General features: G+C 36.8%; 1 non-coding gene across 1 annotated transcript; it reads left to right on the top strand.

The window, feature by feature from the left end:
* The first annotated feature begins 11,852 nt into the window (after positions 1–11,852).
* LOC126016552 (small nucleolar RNA SNORA51) lies at positions 11,853–11,985 on the top strand. Its single transcript, XR_007498346.1, has one exon. It is a non-coding gene; the product is annotated as a small nucleolar RNA SNORA51 (small nucleolar RNA).
* The last annotated feature ends 10,120 nt before the right edge of the window (positions 11,986–22,105 follow it).

The raw sequence follows: 22,105 nt of genomic DNA, 5'->3' as shown, positions 1-22,105 counted from the left end.
CATGAATAAACACAAATGATCAGATTATATTTCCAGAATCAACAAATTTATATAGTTAGGATGTAGATTGGAGGTGAACAAACTCTGGGAAAAGAGGAATGTGGAGAAGCTACTTTTAATAGGTTAATAAATAGTTTTACATGAGAATGATGAAAATATGTTGAAACTAGACAGGGGCAATGGTTGCATATTGTGATTGTGCTAAATGCCACTGAATAAGTTGCTTTTAAATGGCTAATTTTAGAGCAGCTCTGCAGGAGAGCACTTGCCTTGCTTTTGCAAGGGCCGGAGCTTATTTCCTAGCATGAAAAATAAAATATTATGTAAAATGATTGATTTTATACTACTTGAATTTTTGCATATTAGTGTAAAATAATTTTTTAAACAGATGATAAAGTTGGCCATTTTATAGCATGTCCCTATCTATTTCACCTCTTTCACCCCTGGACAGTCCATCCTACTGAAATACCACTTTGCTTAAGAATCAGTTGTATTTTCCTGGCTCATCAAGGTTCAACTCATTTGCCTTCAGTGACCAGGGTTCTCAAACTTATTTTCCCTAAAACACTACTAACCAATAATGAACATGTCCTAGGGAAATATCAAATATGCCCACTTAAACTTCCCCAATGAGCATATTGGTCTTTCTCTAACATGATGTAAGCTCTCTCTCTCTCTCTCTCTCTCTCTCTCTCTCTCTCTCTGCATCACTAATGTCACCCTTTGCTGAACTCTGTATGCATTTCAGATAGTCTTAAAGAATGCAAATGCTTTCTTCATTTGGTTTGTAAAATATGTATCAAGTTAATATGTATCTAACCAGATCATAAGTTCCTTTAAGGTAAAATACCGTGTCAGAGATATCATTGATTCTCACACTGCTTATTTTACTTCGGTGTACAGAGGAAGGACTCAATAAACCTTTCATTGATTACTCATTAACAACTTCTCATCAAAGTTAATCATCTGTTTCACCCACTCAACTACACCCTAGGATACTCTTTGTTTGGAACACTCTCTAATATATTGTGTGAAATCTTCTATTTCCATTCAAGAAGCATCAGTTTCTCTAATTTAAGAGAGATCCACAAAATGCTACCAAAGTATTATGAGGAGAAAAAGTTCCAGGATCTATGAGATAAGATCAGCATGGAAATATAGGGGTCATGGATGTAGCTCAACGAAGACCCTGGGTTTCCACCACAGGGAGTTGCCTTCAAACATCACCAGGCATGACTCCCACAGCTATTAAGTTTTAAAAGCATCTATAAATAACAAGAGTCATTAGCCATCTTTCCTTCAATTTCCGAGGCCACATCCCTTATATAAATTCAGTGTGTTCTGTAGAAAGAACAGTGTGCTTGGTGAGAAGCACTGTTAGAAGACTAACAGATAGCTATAAAAAACATTAGGAAAAACACTTCAAAATATGCCTTGTCATCTAAAGAATAAAGAAAATTCAAAATAAATTAATGACCATACTAAATCTTTCTGTCTAACCAACAAATCTTTCTGTCTTGCAACCCTGCTGACTCTCCTTGACGACAGTATGGCATAAAGGTGAAAGTTTTAGCATGCTGAAGCTTCTTTTCCTATTCCCTTTCATTACTATGATGATCATTGGGGTATTACACACTTGATTGTATTACTCAATCACACTTTTTTTTTTTTGCAGCAACAAAGATTCCAAAAGCCATGTGATCAGGATTTTATTTGCTGCCTCATAGCTACAAGGCAGGAACTTTACCACTATCAGGGGTCTTAAACTCAATTTACCGGGGGCCACAGGAGGCAAAGTCAGGGTGATCCTTGAGTGAAAAGTCAGTAGTAAGCCTTGATCATTGGGGGGTGTGACACAAACAACTAAAACAAAACAAAACAAAAAAAGATTCCTCTAGGGCAGGGCCACAAAATGTTGTACGGAGGGCTGCAAACGGCCCGAGGGCCACGAGTTTGAGACCCCTGCTAAATCATGTGCCCAGGCCTACCATCCCAAAACTTTTATAAAAGTCTGTTTTGAGGGGAAAGAGGATATAAGGAAACCAAATAAAAAATAAAGTTAGAAGAGGATCTGGAGTGATAGCACAGTAGTAGGGCTTTTGCCTTGCATGCAGCCAACACAGGATGAACCCTGGTTTGATTTCTAGCATTCCATATTGTCCCTGAGCCTGTCAGGAATGACTTCTGAGCCCAGAGCCAAGAGTAACCCCTAATCACTGCTGGATGTGACCCAAAAACCAAATAATAATAATAATAATAATAATAATAATAATAATAATAATAATAATAAAATAGTTAAAAGAATAAGCCTAGATTTGAGAAAGTTTGCCTCTTGACTTGTATCCCCAAAGCCTATTTATTTTAGCTTATTTGGTTTGATTTGGTTGGTTGGTGTTTGGAAGCTTGGTTTGTGTTTGAGGATCATAACCAGTAGTGCTCAGGGCCTACTTCTAATTTTGGACTCAGTGATTACTCCTAGTGAGGCTCAGGGCTCATATGTGATGCTAGGAATTAAGCCAGGTAGGCTATATGCAAGACAAATGCCCTACCTGCTACACTATGTCTCTAGTCCAAAAAGTCTTATTTTTTTATGTCATATAAAAGTCAAAAAAAGGGGTCAGAAAGAGGTCTCAACATTCTTTTTTTCGGAGGGGGGGGTCACATGCAGCAGTGCTCAGGGGATACTTCTGGCTCCACGCTCAGAAATCGCTCCTGGCAGGCACAGGGAATCATATTGGATGCTGGGATTTGAACCAATGACCTTCTGCATGAAAGGCAAACGCCTTACCTTACCATGCTATCTCTCTGGCCCCAACATCCTTAAACACACACTACTCATTCAGAGGCCCAAGTTTGATCCCAGGCTACTTAAAATTCCATGAGCATCAAGCTGGGAGTAACCTCTGAGCACCATGAGGCATCACCCCAAAAGAAATAAACAAAAAAGAATAAAGACAGATTGAATAAGTGTTCTTTCCTTTTTGAACATCAAGTATGTTATAGAATATAACAAAGGTAGAAGGAAAAAGGGATAGCTGCAAGATATAAACATTTTAACTAAAAGACATAGATTCAAACACAGTGAGAAGCTAATAAAGGTTAAAATCACATGATAGAGATCCCAATTGTCTCTAATAGCAAAAATTTTCCATTTACATAACATTGTGATTATGTCATTGTGTTTATACACTACATACTGGTAAAGTCCATAAGCTTTGTTATTTATACATAATATATGTATTTTTCCATGATTGGGTTTCCTCTTTTTAATGGATTTTTTATGTTATATTTTCATGAACAATTCTACTTTGGCTAAAGAACAACATTTTTCCACCCACATGGGAAACCCTGCCAAACCTGCAAGATTTTGCAATATTCTTTTGTAGTATTCCTTTTATCAACACATCAAGCAAATATTAAATTTTTTTCTGGAGAGAGATTTGCTCCCTGCCAAGCATCCAAGTTCTAGTGTATTACAATTTGAACTATCAACACATTCTATATGTTCTCCAAAGATTTATGTTGAGGTACTACTTTAGCTGTTAGCTTCAATGAGGAGAATATATGTAAAATTAAGGGACCAAATGTGGCCCAGAGGCTTTAGTCCTTTCATGAACAAATAAATAACATGACTCTTGCTGTCTTTTTTGCTAGCCAGTGTATATGATCAATCACTCCATTTTTCACAACCCCAGGACTCCTAAGATGCTGTAGTTCTTAGATATTCTGCAGGAGACTCTATTCAACACTGAATACCTTTACCATGAAAAGCCAGACAAGGCTAAAAGCAAAGGTGACCTGGTCTCAATTTGCAGACAGGACATTACTTTAAGAACTACAAAGTGCCTTTATTCCTTAAGGTTTAGATTTATTTAAAAAACCACCATCATAACAGTTTGAAGGAGAAGAAAGATCGGAGAATAAAGAGAAATGAGAGAAAAAGAAGAGAAGAAATTTGGAGAAATGCAAGGAACTTCATCTATAAGGCACACATGAGTCTTGAGCCATCACAACCAAGTTCTACTTCTTTTCAAATCTCTTTGGTGCACTTAGATCTGTGGAAATCTTGATTTATATTTGTCCTTCTAGAAAGCCCATGTAACTTAAAGCCTTAGTGTGTTTAAATTTTGAATGCCAGCAGCATCCAACTAACACTAAATAGCAACTACTGAAAAGGATGTGAGATTTACTGAAAATAAAACCACAACTCACACCAAGTGCAGTGCAGTATGGGGCTTACTGAAGACAGGATAATTCTCTGACAATTTAAATAAACAAATCCACATTCTAAAGTTCTACTGGTCCTTTAATTAAAAAAAACCCTCTTGGATGGCAAACTTGTGCTATGCATAATATGTATAATGAATCATTCCATAGCATATAATTTTAAACTTGCAATTCATCATCCATTTAAATCATACAGTATCTGAAATGATAGATGTTAAAACTTGGAAGGGAATGGGCCTCATTCTAGTAACCACAGTGTGGGGGTGAGAGGGGGCAGTGAGTGTGTCCCATTCGTGAACACAGATAGTAGTATTGACAAATAAGACCATATGGAACAGTCATTTTCTGAAGTTCCTTGTTTGATTAGGCCACAGTGGTTATTTGATCAAGCCATTATAGGTATCTTTATTTGCCAATAAGGAAATCAAGATGAATAATGAAAGCTTTCTCAAGACTACATGTAAAAACATGTAGTTCCCCAACAGAAACTGAGCTCAGTCTTGAGAAGGAAGAAATCATCCAGCTCATATCAAACCCATTTACCTCCTCGCTGCAGAATTCCTAGTAAGCACATCCCACTATGAAGCAAGTTTTGGGAATGCAGTCACAAGCATGACCCTACATGCTTATAAGGAAGCCTTCCTAAAAATGGAAAAATTGAGTGGTTCTACTGAGTCGGGCACCCAGGCTCCTGATTAACAGCTTTAACCATGAAACTCCTTGCAAAACAATCAACTTAGACAAATCTAAGAGCAATGCAATTTTTTTCCCTTCCTGGAAATCAAAATGGAGTCACATTAATTCCTTGTAGTTTCCCATTATCTCAGAAGATTCTCTCAGGACCAGGAGGCAAACTGGCTTTTTTCCTTAAATGAAAATAGAGCCCATTCTAATCCTATTTCAGGTGGTTTCCTTGAGTATACAGAACTTGTTTTATTTAATTCTTCTCAGTAGTCAAGAGAGTTCATAGCACAATACTCTGGGCAGAATATAAATTCTACTTGGCAGATAAGGTGAAAAAAGAAAATAACTTGCTTAGGGTCAAAATGTGAGTCCATGATGAACACTACACAAATTTTACAATTTCACAAGTTTTATCTGTAAGGTTTTCAATCCACTCTTCCAGCATTAAAAAATGGTCATGATAGTCATCTTTCTGATGTTAGGGTTCAACATAACATAATGCTGTATCATTAAGAATGTATGAATAAAGAAATAAAAAAAGAAAAAAAAGAATGTATGAATGTGGGGCGGGAGAGATAGCACATCGGTGGGGCATTTGCCTTGCATGCAGCTGACTAGGAGGGACCTGGTTCGAATCCCAGCATCCCATGTTATCCCCCAGCCTGTCAGGGGCAATTTCTGAGTTCAGAGGCAGAAGTAAAACCTGAGCACCTCTGGGTGTGGCCCCAAAACCAATCAATCAATCAATTAATAAATAAAGTTTAAAAAAAGAATGTATGGGCCCGGAGAGATAGCACAGCGGTGTTTGCCTTGCAAGCAGCCGATCCAGGACCAAAGGTGGTTGGTTCGAATCCCGGTGTCCCATATGGTCTCCCGTGCCTGCCAGGAGCTATTTCTGAGCAGACAGCCAGGAGTAACCCCTGAGCACCGCCGGGTGTGGCCCAAAAACCAAAAAAAAAAAAAAAAAAAAGAATGTATGAGAGTTTCAATTACCCCTTCTTGGTATATTAAGACTATGTTTTGAGGGCCAGAGCAAAAATACAGTAAGTAAGGTGCTTGCCTTGCCTGCAGCCAACCTGCTTATGATCCTTGGCCAGGAGTGATCTGAGTTTAGAGCTAGGAGTAAACCCTGAGCACAGTGAGGTGTGGCCTAAAAACAAAAAACAACCTAATTTTAAATTACCCATTATTTTGGGAGGAATGAGGGCACAACTGAAAGTACTCAGGGGTTATTTTCAACACAGTGCTTAGGAATTGTGCTTGCTGGTGCCAGGGGTAGGGGAGATATGATCATGCAGTGCTGAGGATCAAATCTATAGCTACTGAATGCAAAAACATGCATTCCTTCCTGTCCCTGAATTATCGACTTGAAAGAATATGTTGTGATATTTCACTGTAGCTTTTATATCTATTATATATGTGTATACATATCTGGAGACTAGAGAGAAGATAACACAGAGGTTAAAACATTTGGCTTATATGTGGCCAATCCTAATTTGAAATTCAGTACTGTATATGGTCTCCTGAGCAGAGTCAATACTAAGCCCTGAGCACTGCCAAATATGCTTACAAAAAAAAAAAAGACTGAACTCTATTACGAACAACTTTGTAAAATATGATATCTTAATAAAATAATAATTAAATGTAAATATATGCATGTAAATGTAATAAATAAAAATAATATATATGTATAAATTAAATGTATATATTGTTATATATATACACATTAGGCCAGAGAGACAGTACAGCAGGTAAAGAGCTTGCCTTACATACAGCTGACCTCAGTTCAAACCTGGAACTGCAGAGACCAGAAAGATAATATAGCAGGTTGAAAAATTGATCCTTATTTTGTTTGCAGCTTATCTGGATTTGATTCCTGGCAGACACTTTGTACCCTGAAGCCATTAAGAGTGATCCTTAAGTTCAGAGTTAGGAGTCAGCGCTGAGCATCACTAGGTGTGATACAAAAACAAAAACAGAATTCTGGCATTCATATGGTACTCAAAGTACTGCCAGCGGTCATTTTTGATTAAGAGTCAAGAATGGCCTCTGGGGCCCGGAGAGATAGCACAGCGGGCGTTTGCCTTGCAAGCAGCTGATCCAGGACCAAAGGTGGTTGGTTCGAATCCCGGTGGTGTCCCATATGGTCCCCCGTGCCTGCCAGGAGCTATTTCTGAGCAGACAGCCAGGAGTAACCCCTGAGCACTGCCGGGTGTGGCCCAAAAAACCAAAAAAATAATAATAAGAAGAAGAAGAATGGCCTCTGAGCACTGCCAGGTTTAATGCAAATGACTCAAAAAATTATATACTTTATATATTTAAATGTATGTGAATAACAATTAATCAAGAAGGTCAATTTCCCATAGTTTATATTTTTCTAGTATTGTTCTTTGGAACTATGCCAGGCAGTGGAATGGCTGGTGTGTGTGTGTGTGTGTGTGTGTGTGTGTGTGTGTGTGTGTGTGTGTGTGTAAGTAAGTAATCTTAGTTCTATGTTCAGGGCTCACGTTGGCACTGCTCAATAAATCATGTATCAGGAACCAAATCCAGGCCTCCTTCATGCAAAGCCTATATAAGCCCATTGAACCATCTCTGACCCCACAGTTCATATTTTATAAAATATTGTATGTCTAATACATGAAAATAAACATTTAACTCTATGTGAAGAATTTATTGGATTTCACTTTGTAGATTTTAGTGAAGTGTTGAATTCAGTATTACTCATTTACATTCATATAGACAATGCCACAGTAAAATTTTGCTGACACATACATTTCAGCCCAAAACAACAGAAAATTGTGGTGGGAGTTTGTTACAGCAGATAGGACTTTGACTTTGCATGCAGTAGACCCAGATTCCATTCCAGGCACCCAAATGGTTTCCCCAATCCTGCCAGATGTTATCCTTGGGTACAGAGCCAGAAACAAGATCTAACAATCAGCACATGTGGCCCCAAAACAAAACATCAAAAATTATCTTTGGGGCCAAAGAGATATTATAGTGTGTAAAGTGTTTGTCTTCCATGTCACTGAACTCCCTTCAATCTCTGGCATCCCATTTTGTCCCTCAAGTAATGCCAAGAATGATCAACAAATCAAACAAACTAAAAGTCAGAAAGAGAAAAGTCCTCAAATATCAATAGGGAACAGTATAAACAAGTAAGAGGAAAGATGATCATAATCCAGACTATATTTAAAAAAATAGATGAGCACTAGAAGGCCTCCAAAAATTATTCCTTTTATTCTAGGACTAGATACTTCCTTTGAGAAAAAAATGTAAAAGAAATTAAAAAAAATAAAAATGATAAAGTTGTTAAAAAAAACAAAAACCTTATGTTTTTTAAATCTTTAACTCTAATAATAGTCATCTCCCAGAACAGCTAATTCTCATAAAAGGAAATCAATTTTCAGTGGCTGGAGAAATAGTACAGCAGGTAGGGCATTTGCCTTGCATACAACTGACTCAGGTTTGATCCTTGGCATCCCATATAGTTCTCTAAATACCACCAAAAGTGATATATTAGTACTGAGCCAGAAGTAATCCCTAAGCATTGCCATAAATAAAGCAAAATAAAAAAAGTCTTTTATTTTTATATTATATGCCATTATTTGCCAAGTTGTTTATGATACAGTTGCTTCAGACATTAAATGCTCAAACATCAAACCGACCACTAGTGTGACCTTCCTTTAATTACCAACTTCCCACCCACCACCCTCACCTTCCTTCTTGCCGGCACAAACAAATTTAGTTCATATTGTTTGTTACAACACAAAGGCAAATGGAATTATCAAAACTTGAATCAGCAAGGGACAATTTGAAATAAGTGTTATATGATTCCATGGTATATCTAAAGTCAATGTCTAAGGATTTACTGAGCTATAGTTGGTACTAGTTGAACCTCCTGTGTTTCTAGGCTAACTGCGCTTAAGAGAGCACTATATAACTTTCCCATGAGAATAAGTCAATTTTCAAATGATCAAAATTAAGTGGAAATAAAAATTAAGCATATTATTTTAATGATATACTGTGTTAGAATACACTTAGAAACCATCAGAAGAAATCAAATTTTAAAAATAGTTAAAAGTTAGCTGTGATTGCCTCAATTAAGCAAAATTATTAGGTAAATGTAAGGAATGGAGTTTTTGTTTTTTTCATTCTAAACTCAGCATTTTTAAAGCATAATTATGGTTACTTAAAATATTTAAATCTAATATTTACCAATAAACTACTTTACTTATAATCTCTTAGCATATATAAAGTTTAAAATATTATATTACAATAAATATACAAACAATGAAGTTGAGGAGAGAGAGATTAAAAATACAATTCCATTTAAGATAGTATCAAAAAATATCAAATACCTAGGAATCAACCTTACAAGAGAAGTGAAAGATCTATACCAGGGAAACTTCAAAACACTTCAGAAAGAAATTGAAGACGATCTAAAGAAATGGAAGAACATCCCATCCTCATGGATAGGTAGAATTAACATAGTCAAAATGACTATTTTACCCAAATTGCTATATAGATTTAATGCAATCCCTATCCAAATCCAGACACAATTCTTTAAAGAAATAGAACAATCAATTATAAAATTCATTTGGAACCATAGAAGACCCAGGATAGCTAAACACATTCTGAAAAATGAGAAGTTGGGAGGTATCTCCTTACCTAACTTGAAACTATACTATAAAGCCATAGTAATAAAAACAGCATGGTACTGGAACAGAGACAGGACCTCAGACCAGTGGATTAGAACAAAATTCCCAGACATAAATCCCAGATATATAGCCAACTAATATTTGATAAAAGAGGCAAGAATATGAAATGGAACAAAGAAAGCCTATTCAACAAATGGTGTTGGTACAACTGGAAACTCATATGCACGAAAGTGAAAATCGACCCATATCTCACTCCTTATACAAAAGTCAACTCAAAATGGATCAAAGATCTGGAAATCAGACCTGAATCTATAAAGTTTATCGAGAATAAAATAGGCAGAACACTCGAAGACCTTTATATCAAAAGGGTCTTTGAGAATGGAGCACCAATGGCAAAAACGTTAGCATCAACTATAAACAAATGGGACTATATCAAACTAAAAAGCTTCTGCATGGCAAAAGAAACCCTACTTAATGCAAGAAGACAGCTAACAGAATGGGAAAAAATCTTTTCACTTGATATATCAGATAAAGGGCTGATATCTAGAACATACAAAGCGCTCAGAAACCTGAGTCCTTCAAAACCAAACGAAGCCATAAAAAAATGGGGAGACGAAATGAATAGACATTTCTCTGAGGAAGAGAGAAGGATGGCCAACAAACACATGAAAACATGCTCACCTTCACTCATCATCAGGGAGATCCAAATCAAGACAACAATGAGATACCACCTCACACCAGTGAGGTTGGCTCACATCAAAAATAATGGGAACAACCTTTGTTGGAGAGGATGTGGTATGAAAGGAACTCTCATTCATTGCTGGTGGGAATGCCCCTTGGTCCAACATCTATGGAGAAAAGTCTGGAGAGTGCTCAAAGAACTCAGAATTGAGCTGCCATTTGACCCAGCAATTGCTCTCCTAGGCATATATCCCCAAGATGGAAAGACATTCATTCCAAAATACGTATGCACCCCACTATTTATTGCAGCACTCAGTATAATAGCCAAATCTTGGAACCAACCTCGATGTCCAACAACAGATGAATGGATCATTAAGATGTGGTACATATATACAATGGAATATTACATGGCAGTTAGAAATGATACAATCACAGACTTTGCAGCAACGTGGATGGACCTAGATCATGTTATGTTAAACGAAGTAAGTCAGAAGACAAAAGAAAAACACAGAATGGTAGCACTATTCTGAAACACCTAGAATACATAAAAAACAAAAAAAGGACATTGAAGAAGCATAACTGCTAGAACCACAAAGAAAGACTTCATAAACTCCATTCCCTGATCTGCACAGCCACCAAGATCTCTAGAAACAGGTCTGATTTTACCATCCAAGATAAAGTAGAAGTCTTCCACATAACACGAAAGCAGCAAGAGGAGAATAAATGATCTATTTTTTTTTTGACGTCTTTATTTTGGTGTGGAGATTACGGTTGATGTCTCCAATATTATTTTATTTTATTTTGTTTTGTCTTTCTCTTTTTTTTTTTTTTTTTTTTTTTTTTTGTGGTTTTTGGGTCACACCCGGCAGTGCTCAGGGGTTATTCCTGGCTCCAGGCTCAGAAATTGCTCCTGGCAGGCACGGGAGGACCATATATGGGACGCCGGGATTCGAACCGATGACCTCCTGCATGAGAGGCAAACGCCTTACCTCCATGCTATCTCTCCGGCCCCGTCTTTCTCTTTCTTTTTGCACTTGAGTATGATTTGATTTCAGAACCGAGATTATTGTGTGGTGCCTGTTTTTATTGTTGTGGTGCTTATCGGTTATTTAATTCGATATTTTGTGTGTGTGTGTGTGTGTGTGTGTGTGTATTGTTGTGGTATTTTAATTACTTTTTTCACATCCTCTCTCAAACTGAGGTTGGAAGCCTCTAGACAGGACTCTGCCTATTTTCAGTATATTTGATTTTTGATTGAGAAGAGGACATATTAGGTGATGGATAGTCCCCTGATTTAATGTGAATATGTACCCAAAATACTACAGTGAAAGATATGTAAGCCATTATGGAAAAAAAAGAAAATTGTGTTTTTAATCAGAAACTTTCTTTGACTTACATGTATTATTATTATATTAATTATATTATATGTTATGTTATGTCACTATATTATGTTATATTAGTTTACCTTATTATGTTAATCAATTTTGTCCTTTAAATGAATTCTTACTTAAAAAAAACAAACAAAAAAAAAAAAAACAAAAAAAAAACAACTTTAGTTTGCCCTGAAGAAAAGAAAAAAATAAATAAAAGATAAAATAAGGCCTCCCAATTCTTACCACAGGCTGTGTTCTTTACACTGGCTGTATAGAAAGAGGAGGTACAGTAAAGGCACCCCATATACACCTCAACACAGGCCCCTTGCCGGGTATGTATTGTGAATTGGGGGACAAAAAAAAAAAATTATATTACAATAAAAAGGGAGAAACAAAGTTGAATAATTTATAGTTTCCATGGTGTGAAACCAACTTAATAGTCCAACTCTGGGAGTTAGTAAATTGAAATAAATATTAAAAGATGTCATATCTTTTATCTAGAAAAAGGTGTTATGAATATGAATTCTGCCAAAAATTAAAGCAAAGTTATATAAAAGAGAATTTGAACTTATGAGAACTTGAACTTGGCATTTGAATTTTTGCCATAAGTAATTGGTAGGATTTGATAGATGGAGAAAAGAAAAAGTATAATCTAGTTTGTCCTAAAATACATTTCACAAAAATTTTAGACATACCTAACCAAAAGCCAATTACACCTTCCAGGAAGGAGCTGTTATTTTTGAAATACTCATCTGAAGAGGAGAAGAAATATTCAGAATATTTCATGCTAAGCTCAGACTTACCTGTACCAGAAAATATTTCTCTGAGCCTATGAGTCACTTAGTTACTTAAAGAATAAAACGCTGAGAGAAACAAGATTATATTGTGTGTCAGTGACCATGAAGATTAAATTCATTTACCTAGAACAGTTTCTGTTGACTTAAATGTGCTTTAAATTGACTTCTCTAAATCTGTATAAAAGTAGAGTCTGTTTCATAGGAAATGTTTGCATTGAATCACAGATTAGTTTTATTCTTTCTCTTTTTTATGCATGTACTGCAATCATTTCTGACTCCAAATGTAGACATTTGATGATGGTTTAGCAATTTAATTTAATGAAGTTTAGTGAATTAATTACCATCTATGACACTAAATGATGTGCTTTATGTATTTATTAGTAATTTTTAAGAAAAACATTTTTACTCTACGATCAGTTTGGAGTGAAAATGGGTGATTTACACGAAAGTTTAAAATAAATGAGTTTTGTTATAGTTATTTCAAAGCCACAAAAACTTTTCTGATTGAACAAAAAATGTTGTTAAAAACTGTTTTTAAAATAATTATCCTATTTTTTTGCACCTGTGTTAAATATACCCCAAGTTGCTATGAGGAGAAGGAGAGCTCTGAATATTTTTAAAGTGTAAAAATAGATTTAATAGTTAATGATGCTTTTTTCTTATCATATAAAGTTTCATTAAAATCTCCCTGCCTCCTGTTTATTCTTCCACTTTACCTGTTTAATCTCAACTGCTTTCACATATCAGCCTCATTTACTTAGGCAGAGATAAGACTAGTGGGAAAGAAAAAAATGTACCTTAATATTTCAAGTCGACAAATACTTACTAAGTGCCTATTTTGCACAAAGAATTATGCTAGTTGTTCTGGAGAATACAAAAGCAGTGTGATACCTGATCTTTTCTCTCAATCTCATATGAAAAGATTAAATGAACATGAAATTGCAAAACAATGCAACGCAGGAATTCATGCCAAGGGGAGGGACGCAGACAGCATCAGACTTGGAGAGAAGGAAAGACTCAGATGGAGCAGAATGGAGTGAACTGATAGTTGAAAGTGAACCTTGAGAGTTGGGGTTAAAAAACTTGGCAGGGAGAGAGGTGAAGGGAACCAGGCTAAGTAAGTGCCAAGTAGCACAATTATGGAGATGGAGGAACACTTTGCAGTATTTTAATTTCCAGTTTGACCAAACTCACAAATTCTCAGGCAAGAATGGGAGATAAAATAGCACCTTAGATCCAATTAAGTTCTATGCACCAGAAGGTTCAAGAAGCAAGGCTAGGGCTCGGAGAGATAGCACAGCGGCGTTTGCCTTGCAAGCAGCCAATCCAGGACCAAAGGTGGTTGGTTCGAATCCCGGTGTCCCATATGGTCCCCCGAGCCTGCCAGGAGCTATTTCTGAGCAGACAGCCAGGAGTAACCCCTGAGCAATGCCAGGTGTGACCCAAAAACCAAAAAAAAAAAAAAGAAGCAAGGCTAGATGCAGCCTTGGAGGCCACCAACTACTACATAGCATCTACAGATCCTTGTGTTGAACTGCCTGTCCAACTGGCCAAGTATCACCAGTTGACCCTTCAGACTTTCTGAGCACTAATCAGGTGACCACCACCTAATCACCATATTCCCCAGGAAAAGGGACAGGATGTGACTGTAGTGGTCAGGACTCTATTATAAATGATATCGAAAGATTGTGTAGGCAATAGTAAAGCGTAGGCAGATAAGATGAACTATGACAGCAAAGCAAGTCTGAGTAAATCAATAATGCAACAATCTGCAGAATGAATATTAGGTAAAATGTTTATTACTCATTTGTGAAGTGAGGAGAAACTAAATAATGCAGTGAGAAAGCAAAAAGAGAAAATAAAAAAAAAAAGTTAGAAAAAATCAACAATATTTTTGAGGCTATTTGGAGATTGCTTTTGCGGAGGCCGGTGCAATAATACAGTGGATAGGGTATTTGTCTTGCACACAGCTGATCAAGGTTCAATCCCCAGCATTCAATATTGTCCTCTGTGTACCTCCAGAAGTAATTCTTGAGCTCACAGCCAGGAGTAACTCCAGAATACTGACAGGTGTGACCCAAAAAGCAAAAAGAAAAAGAAGACTGCTTATGCATATAGAGATAACTATCGATCTAAATAGTATGGAGCCAATCTTTGCCTCTTCCATTCTCTCACATCAGTTTTAATCAATCACCAAGCCTTAATACTATTTCATTATTTTGAAAATCTTACCTTTTTCTCTCTCTACTCTGCTACTGTTTTTCCTAGTCAAGATCATCATTAAATTCTGTCACACTATCCCAAGACAACTAAACAGTCTTGAAGCCCACTTGCAGTACTCTAGTACATTCTCTTTCTGTTTGTTTTTAGGCCACACCCATCTGTGCTTGCGGCTTATTCCTGACTCTGCATTCTGGGATCACTCCTGGAGGACTCGAGACTCCATATGGACTCCCAGGGATCAAACTCAGGGATAAACCCTGATATTGAGCCTAAGTCAGATGGATGCAAGGCAAAAGCCTTAGCCTCTATAATATCTCTCAAGTTCTTTCCTAGTACATTTTTAAACCATATTTAAATTATCTTTCTAAAATGCAAGTCTGGTCAGAGAATGGTAATACTGCCAGTTAACTCACTGACACATGCAAATAAGATAGGACTTCTTTATATTCTTTAAGCTTCTTCATCAGCCTTCAGTTCCTAGAGTCCTAAGAGAACAAAAACTCAAAGAAATTGGGAGTGCTTTTATATCATTTATTTTTGTCTTTTTAGCTAGATCAAACTTCCCTGAAATTTTGTTCTGATTCATGGGTTTCCTCTCTCTCATCTTTTCAACCACCCTCTCAGTCCTATTGCCTTTGAGCAGAGTTCTCCTGTACTTTGAAACAGAAGTTCCTCAATAGTTCTCTCTTCACCCAAGAATTCACTAAATCTATTTGTCCTTTTTGTGTGTGTGTGTATACAATTCTGACTTGCTTGGGAATGCCTTAAATTAAATTTTGTAACTGGTGACACTAAGTTGTGACCTGTGAACCCAATAAATAGAGCTCTTCTAAGAGTTCTATAATGATACACCTAGGTAATGGTGAGGTGCCTCCAAAACTTTAGAATTAGAATGCTAGAACAATCCTAAGAATACTAGACATATTAGTCCTGGTGTTCTTTTCCTTCATGATAAAAGACATACATTTATTATAAAATTGAATCCTATCATCAGATAACAATACAAGGGGTAGGAGTGTAGATTTGTTTTAGAGCACTTGTCTTGCTTGTATGTTGATGCCCTGGTTTTGGTCTCCCCACCCCACTGGAAAAAAAATACAAATAGATGCATAAAAGCTATTGCTTTTTTCCTCTTTTATTATGTTAATATCTATACCAACTTCCCATAGGGATTTAATGAAACTCAGTTTGGAAACTTAGATCTCCTTCGACATAGCAGCTGATCCAGAAATGAGAATTAAATCAAACAAAACTATGGTCATTTTCCAGGAATTTCTTTGTTGAAGATGCCAAGAAAATAATACCTATTTCAAGTTACTAGAGATAAATTCACCTCTCCTAAGCCTTCCATGCCCAACTTTCATGAAAGAAATGGAAGAGGTTTTAGAAGGAAGCACAGACTAGGCAGAAAGAGACCCCAGGTTTCCATCCAGGTTTCCAGTTTTGGTCATTTCTGAGGTCAGTAGGCCTTTCCCTTTCAATTCAAGTATATGTCCTGGTAAATTCCTGTTTACTATATTTTATTTCTTGTTTAAATGGATGTGTGTTTCTACTAGTCAATCAAGTATCTTAACAATTCAGAGCAAAAGCAGGGTTATATTGATTGAAATTCCCAATAATAATGGTGTGCTTTGAAATCAAAAGCTCTGGGTTCAAATTCTAATACTTTTATTCATCATCAAATTGATAAATTAGAAAAGTCTCAGGTTCCTACTATCTCAAATGGGAAGAAATAATAGTTACTTGGCATAATGTATGTGGATTACTTGATAAAAAAAACACATGTCAATTGATGACACCAATGAATGTATGGTTAAGATTTATTATTGTTTGGCAACAACTTGGTCTAAGAGCAGGTTGTCTTATCTCACCACCTAAAGATAAGATGAAATCAGAAGACATGTCATCCTTTGATCTGTGCAAAAGCCAAGATCTCTAACTACAGAAGATTTCTGTGACAATCATGACTGGACAGAACTTATCCTGGGACCAATAAAAAAGACCCTAGTCTTAGTCTAGATATCATATATATAAGGCCTACAATCTGTACAACAACCAAGATCTCTAATTACAGAGATCTGACTGAGACAACTGCAACTGAGAAGAACTTCTGGAAACATAATGAAAGACACTATCCTAGGCTTCATCCTAGGATAGGTGCAAAAACTAAGACCACCAACTACAGAAGACTGATTAAAACCACAGTGATGAAACAGAACTTCTAGAACCATAAAGACTCCATCCTATGACCTGTGCAAATACCAAGATTTCTAGTTACAGAGGTTTGATTTTATCATCCACAACTGAGCGGAAAGTTTCCAGACACCACAAAAGGACCTAGGAGAGAGTATAAAAGCATGTATGGAGCCTGTAATTATTCCCATGACAGTATACTTCAAGGGTGGAGAAACCCTGTATCTCTTAGGCCAAGGGGATTCCCTTTCTAATCTCCCCAATATTTAATGTGCCTATGTAAAAAAAAATTAAAAGAGCACAAATTATTTTTTATTATTGTTGGTGTTGGTGTTGTTTTTTTGTTGTTGCTGTTCTGTTTTGTTCTATTTTGGGACCTTGATTATTGTTTGGTTGTTGTCTTTATTGCTGTGATGCTTTTCAGAGGTTTTTTTGGTTTGATTTTTTTTGTATTGTTGTTATGTTTTTCTTTCTTTCTTCTCTTAAATTGATATTTATAGTGTCTAGAAGGACTCCTCACATTTTTTGCTTGTTTGATTCCCCCCCCTTTTTTTCTTTTCCTTCAAACAGAACCACATAACTTGAACCATCTTATTCTGCCTCATAAATTGAGGGGGAAATAATGGAAGGTACTAAGAACAAAGAGTCATATGAACATTGAGTAGAAATAGAAAATAATCAAACTTAAACACCAAATCCAAAGCCAGCAACAACAGAACAATCTGCAACAAGCTAGATACAGAGGGGACAACTTGTACTAGCAACCCGGGGGGGGGGGGGGGGGGCAAAGGAGAGGGATATGGGATGCATGCTGGGAACAGGGGTGGAGGGAGAACAACATTGGTGGTGGGAATGCCCCTGGTTGAATGTCACTATGTACCTAAAATATTACTGTGAAAGATTTGTAATCCACTTTAGTCAAAATAAAAATTATTTTAAAAAATGATTTGTTATTGTCACTGTAATTTTCATAGTCTTTGGTGACAAGACCTAAGAAATACTTGATCTTAAGTTTGGGTATTGATAAATATAAATAAATAGTATTCTTCAAAGGGGTAATCAATCAAAAAACTATAATTGAACTCATGCCTAAAGAACAATAGATGAGTCCAATTGGAAGATAAGAAATTTGAACTGATCTCAATGAGTACTTCTATTCTATTGGCTCATGTGAATCATTCCCTTGTTCTGACTCCATATTCAAAATGTCTCTTTATCCAGTGGACACTTTTTCTCCAAAAGGGTAAGTGGAGACTAAGGAGACCAACATCCCTTCCACTGTTCTCTTTATAGCTGGATTTAAATTCTTCTTTCGTGAGCCAAAGAGATAAAACAGTAGGTAGGGCATGTGCCTTACATATGGTAGACCTAAATTTGATTTCTTATGGTCCCCTGAGCACTGCCAGAAGTTATTCATGAGTGTAGAGCCACAAGTAATGCCTGAGCACCACCAGATGTGGCCTAAAAAACAAATCACTCAATAGGGATAGATAAATGAATAAATAAATAAATAAATAAATAAATAAATAAATAAATAAATAAATAAATAATTGTCCTCTCCTTCAAAGATTTTTGTCCCCAAGGAAGATGAAGTCTAATAATTTTGTTGCTGGTTAGGTTGCCAACAAAAGCCAAGCAGGTCATGTAAATGAGAAGCAGGCTGGGTAGAAGATGAAAGGAGTGGAGAGAACTTGTCAAAACACAGAGGCCAGACCTTATTTTTTCAACCTAATTCATTTGTAACATATGAAAATGAAGGCCCAATACTGACAAATTGTCTGACTTTAAAATGAAGTTAAAATGCAAATTCATAAAACAAATAAACATAAAACTGCTTTTAGTTTACTTGAACAATATAAAAATATTTGAGGGCTAGAGTGATAGTAATGCACTTGGGAAGGACACTTAGCTTGCATGTGGATCAACCCAGTTTGATCCCAGTCACCACAGATGGTCTCTACCACCAGGAGTGGTCCCTGAGCACAGAGCCAGGAATTGCCCTGAGCACCACTGAGTGTGAACCCAAAACAAAATAAAACAAACAAAAACAAACAAACAAAAAACCAACACAGGTTAAAATAAAATGTGTTTTTTTTAAATAAGGCCTGAGATGTAGCTCAAAAGACTGAAGTCCATGAATGCATCATAAGACCATGTTCCATCTCCAGCAACACATATCCCTTGACAACCACAAACATGCCAGGCATAGACAGAATCTAGAAAAAAAAAAATTCAAACTAAAATATAGCTTGTTCTAAAAAATGCTTAATGCTGTATAGGATAGGCAACATCTACTATAGTTAGCCCACAAAAACCAGTTTAAATATGTTACTTTGGGGACCGGAGGGATAGCACAGCGGTAGGGCATTTGCCTTGTGTATGGCTGACCCAGGAAGGACCGACGTCAATCCCCAGCATCCCATATGGTCCCCCTAGGCAGGAGCAAGTTCTGAGCGCATAGCCAGGAGTAACCCCTGAGTGGCACCGGGTGTGGCCCAAAAACAAACAAACAAACAAATAAAAAATGTTACTCTTGCCAGAAACATCAGTTAGGAACTTTCTGACACATTTGATTTTTGCATTCTTCTCCTGGTAGGGAAAGCTGATGATCCATTAAGACAGAAATCAAAGGATGACAGAACAGAAATGAATATTTAATAAAGACCCATGATAATTTTTAAAGATCAAGGGCCAGATGGAGCCAAAGTGATAGTACAGAGGGTAGGATGCTTGCCTTGTCCACAGCTGACCTGGTTTGATCCTCAGCATCCCATGTGGTTCCAAAAGTCCTGCAGGAGTGATACTTGACTGACAAACTGATAAATAACCCCCAAGCACCACTGATTGGCTCAAAAACAAAAACAAAACAAAGATCAAGGGCTAGAGAGGTATACCGCCTAGCATGTGACCAGCCCCAGTTCAATCTCTGGCATTACATATGATCTCTCTCCTGAGTGCCACCAGATGTAGCCAAAGAAACTCCCAACAAATAATAACTTAAAAATTAAAGACAGGGAGTTACAGAGATACTACAGCAAGTAGGGCACTGGCCTTGCACACAAGGTATTTGGCTTCTATTCAGATGATCTGTGTTCAGTTGTCAACACTCCATATGGTCCCCTGAATCCTATCAGGTGTGATCCTTAAGCACAGAGCCAGGAGTAAGCCCTGAGCACGATTGGGTGCTGGCCCAAAGACAAAAATGAAAACAAACAAACAAACAAAAAAACAAAACATCAAGATGTGGAGATTCTACAAAATCAAGATCTTAATCACTGAAACCGCATGGTCCTGAGTATCACTAGGTGCAGCTCTGGACACCACCAAGTACTACCATGGTGACTTCCATAGTCCCTAGAACAATAAGTCCTCAAAACATGTCATTCTGGAATGTTGCATTGAACTTCCAGTTCAGTTGACTGAGAATAATTAATGAGATCCTCGCACTAAGGCCTATATACAGATGCACCACACACACACAAAAAAAAATCAATAATTAAAAAATAACTATTTAGAGGTAAAGATAAATTTAAAACACATTGCAAATTTCACCAAAGTAACAGCAAACATTTTTGTTTAGTCATAAATTTTAAAAAAGACAAAGAAAATGAGATAGAATAGTAACCACTAAAATTTTAGAAATGAGGCCGGAGAGATAGCATGGAGGTAAGGCATTTGCCGTGCATTCAGAAGGACAGTGATTCGAATCCCAACAACCCATGTGGTCTGCTGAGCCTGCCAGGAGCGATTTCTGAGCCAAGAGCCAGGAGTAACCCCTGAGCGCTGCTGGTGTGACCCAAAAATAAAACAACAACAACAAAAAAAAAATTAGAAATTAAGGAACAGGGCCCGGAGAGATAGCACAGCAGAGTTTGCCTTGCAAGCAGCCAATCCAGGACCAAAGGTGGTTGGTTCGAATCCCGGTGGTGTCCCATATGGTCCCCCGTGCCTGCCAGGAGCTATTTCTGAGCAGACAGCCAGGAGTAACCCCTGAACAACGCCGGGTATGGCCGAAAAACCAAAAAAAAAAAAAAAAAAGAAATTAAGGAACAGCGCCTGGAGAGATAGTACAAATGAGAAGTAGCCTTTGGATTTTCTTGCTTTTGCTCTTGGTTTTTAAGATTTTGTTATTGCTTTTTTTTTTTTTTTTGTTATGTAAAGCAAACTTGCTGGATAAAGGAAATTAAAATATATATGTAAACTACAGAATATATGTATTGATCAACTATCCATTAGGTAAATCATTGTAGTATTTTATTATATCTGCAGTATTTCCATGACTATTTGTTTATTTTGTGAAAGGAATATTTTGTATTTGTTCTACTCTGGAGAACAAACTGGGCTTAGTAAAAGTACTGAATATGCAAACAGGATGTATCTTCCAATCAAATGTGTGTTCAGTACCCAAAATATCAGTAATCAAGACATTCTAGATCATGTTGGGTAAAAATATTCCTGAAAGAAGGAACAGAGAGTATAAGGTGCTTGCCCTAATATAGTCAATCCTGGATATATCTCCAGCACCTAAGCACCAGAAATGATCACTGAGCACAGCCAAGAGTAAACTCTGAATAAGTCAAATAAGGCCAAAAAAACAAAACAAACAAGCAAGCAAAGTCCCTGAAAGAATACCAAAGTCATTGACAGACACTGTGAAGTTTGGTCCAAGCTTCTTTAGAAGATCCTTCTTAGAAAAAGAAGAGATTAGGGGCCAGAGTGATAACACAGCATTGGGTTGGGCGTTTGCCTTGCTCGAGGCTGACCCTGGATGGACCTGGGTTTGATCCCCAACGTCCCATATGAACTCCAAGCCACAGAGCAAATTCTGAGCACATAAGCCAGGAGTAGCCCCTGAGTGTCACTGGGTGTGACCCAACCCCACCACCACCACCACCAAAAAAAGGAAGAAAAAGGAAAAAATAATGAGGAGATTAAATACAAATTAAAGAATGTTTTCAGTCATTTCATTATCAAAATAACTAAATTTCCAGAATAAAAAAATTTTAAAAAATGGATAAAAGAAAATTAGTAGTAAATTAATTTAGAATATTATGCCAAGTGGAGAGGCATAAATTTTCTGATTGAATGAATAAACTCAAGTTGTTAAAATTTTGATTTAATATAAATAAATGAAAGCTTTCAAATGAATCTTTTTATTAAATGTAAGTATCGTAATTAAAATGTAGGAGAAGAAAAATAAATTTTCTCTACTTTTTACATATTCTTTTTTTGGGGGGGGGTCACACTCGGCGGTGCTCAGGGGTTA

This window comes from Suncus etruscus, chromosome 8 (assembly GCF_024139225.1).
Source record: "Suncus etruscus isolate mSunEtr1 chromosome 8, mSunEtr1.pri.cur, whole genome shotgun sequence".
In the NCBI taxonomy this organism is placed as follows: domain Eukaryota; kingdom Metazoa; phylum Chordata; class Mammalia; order Eulipotyphla; family Soricidae; genus Suncus; species Suncus etruscus.
The sequence above is the reverse complement of the archived record's forward strand: the minus strand, read 5'-3'. Positions and strand labels throughout refer to the sequence as shown.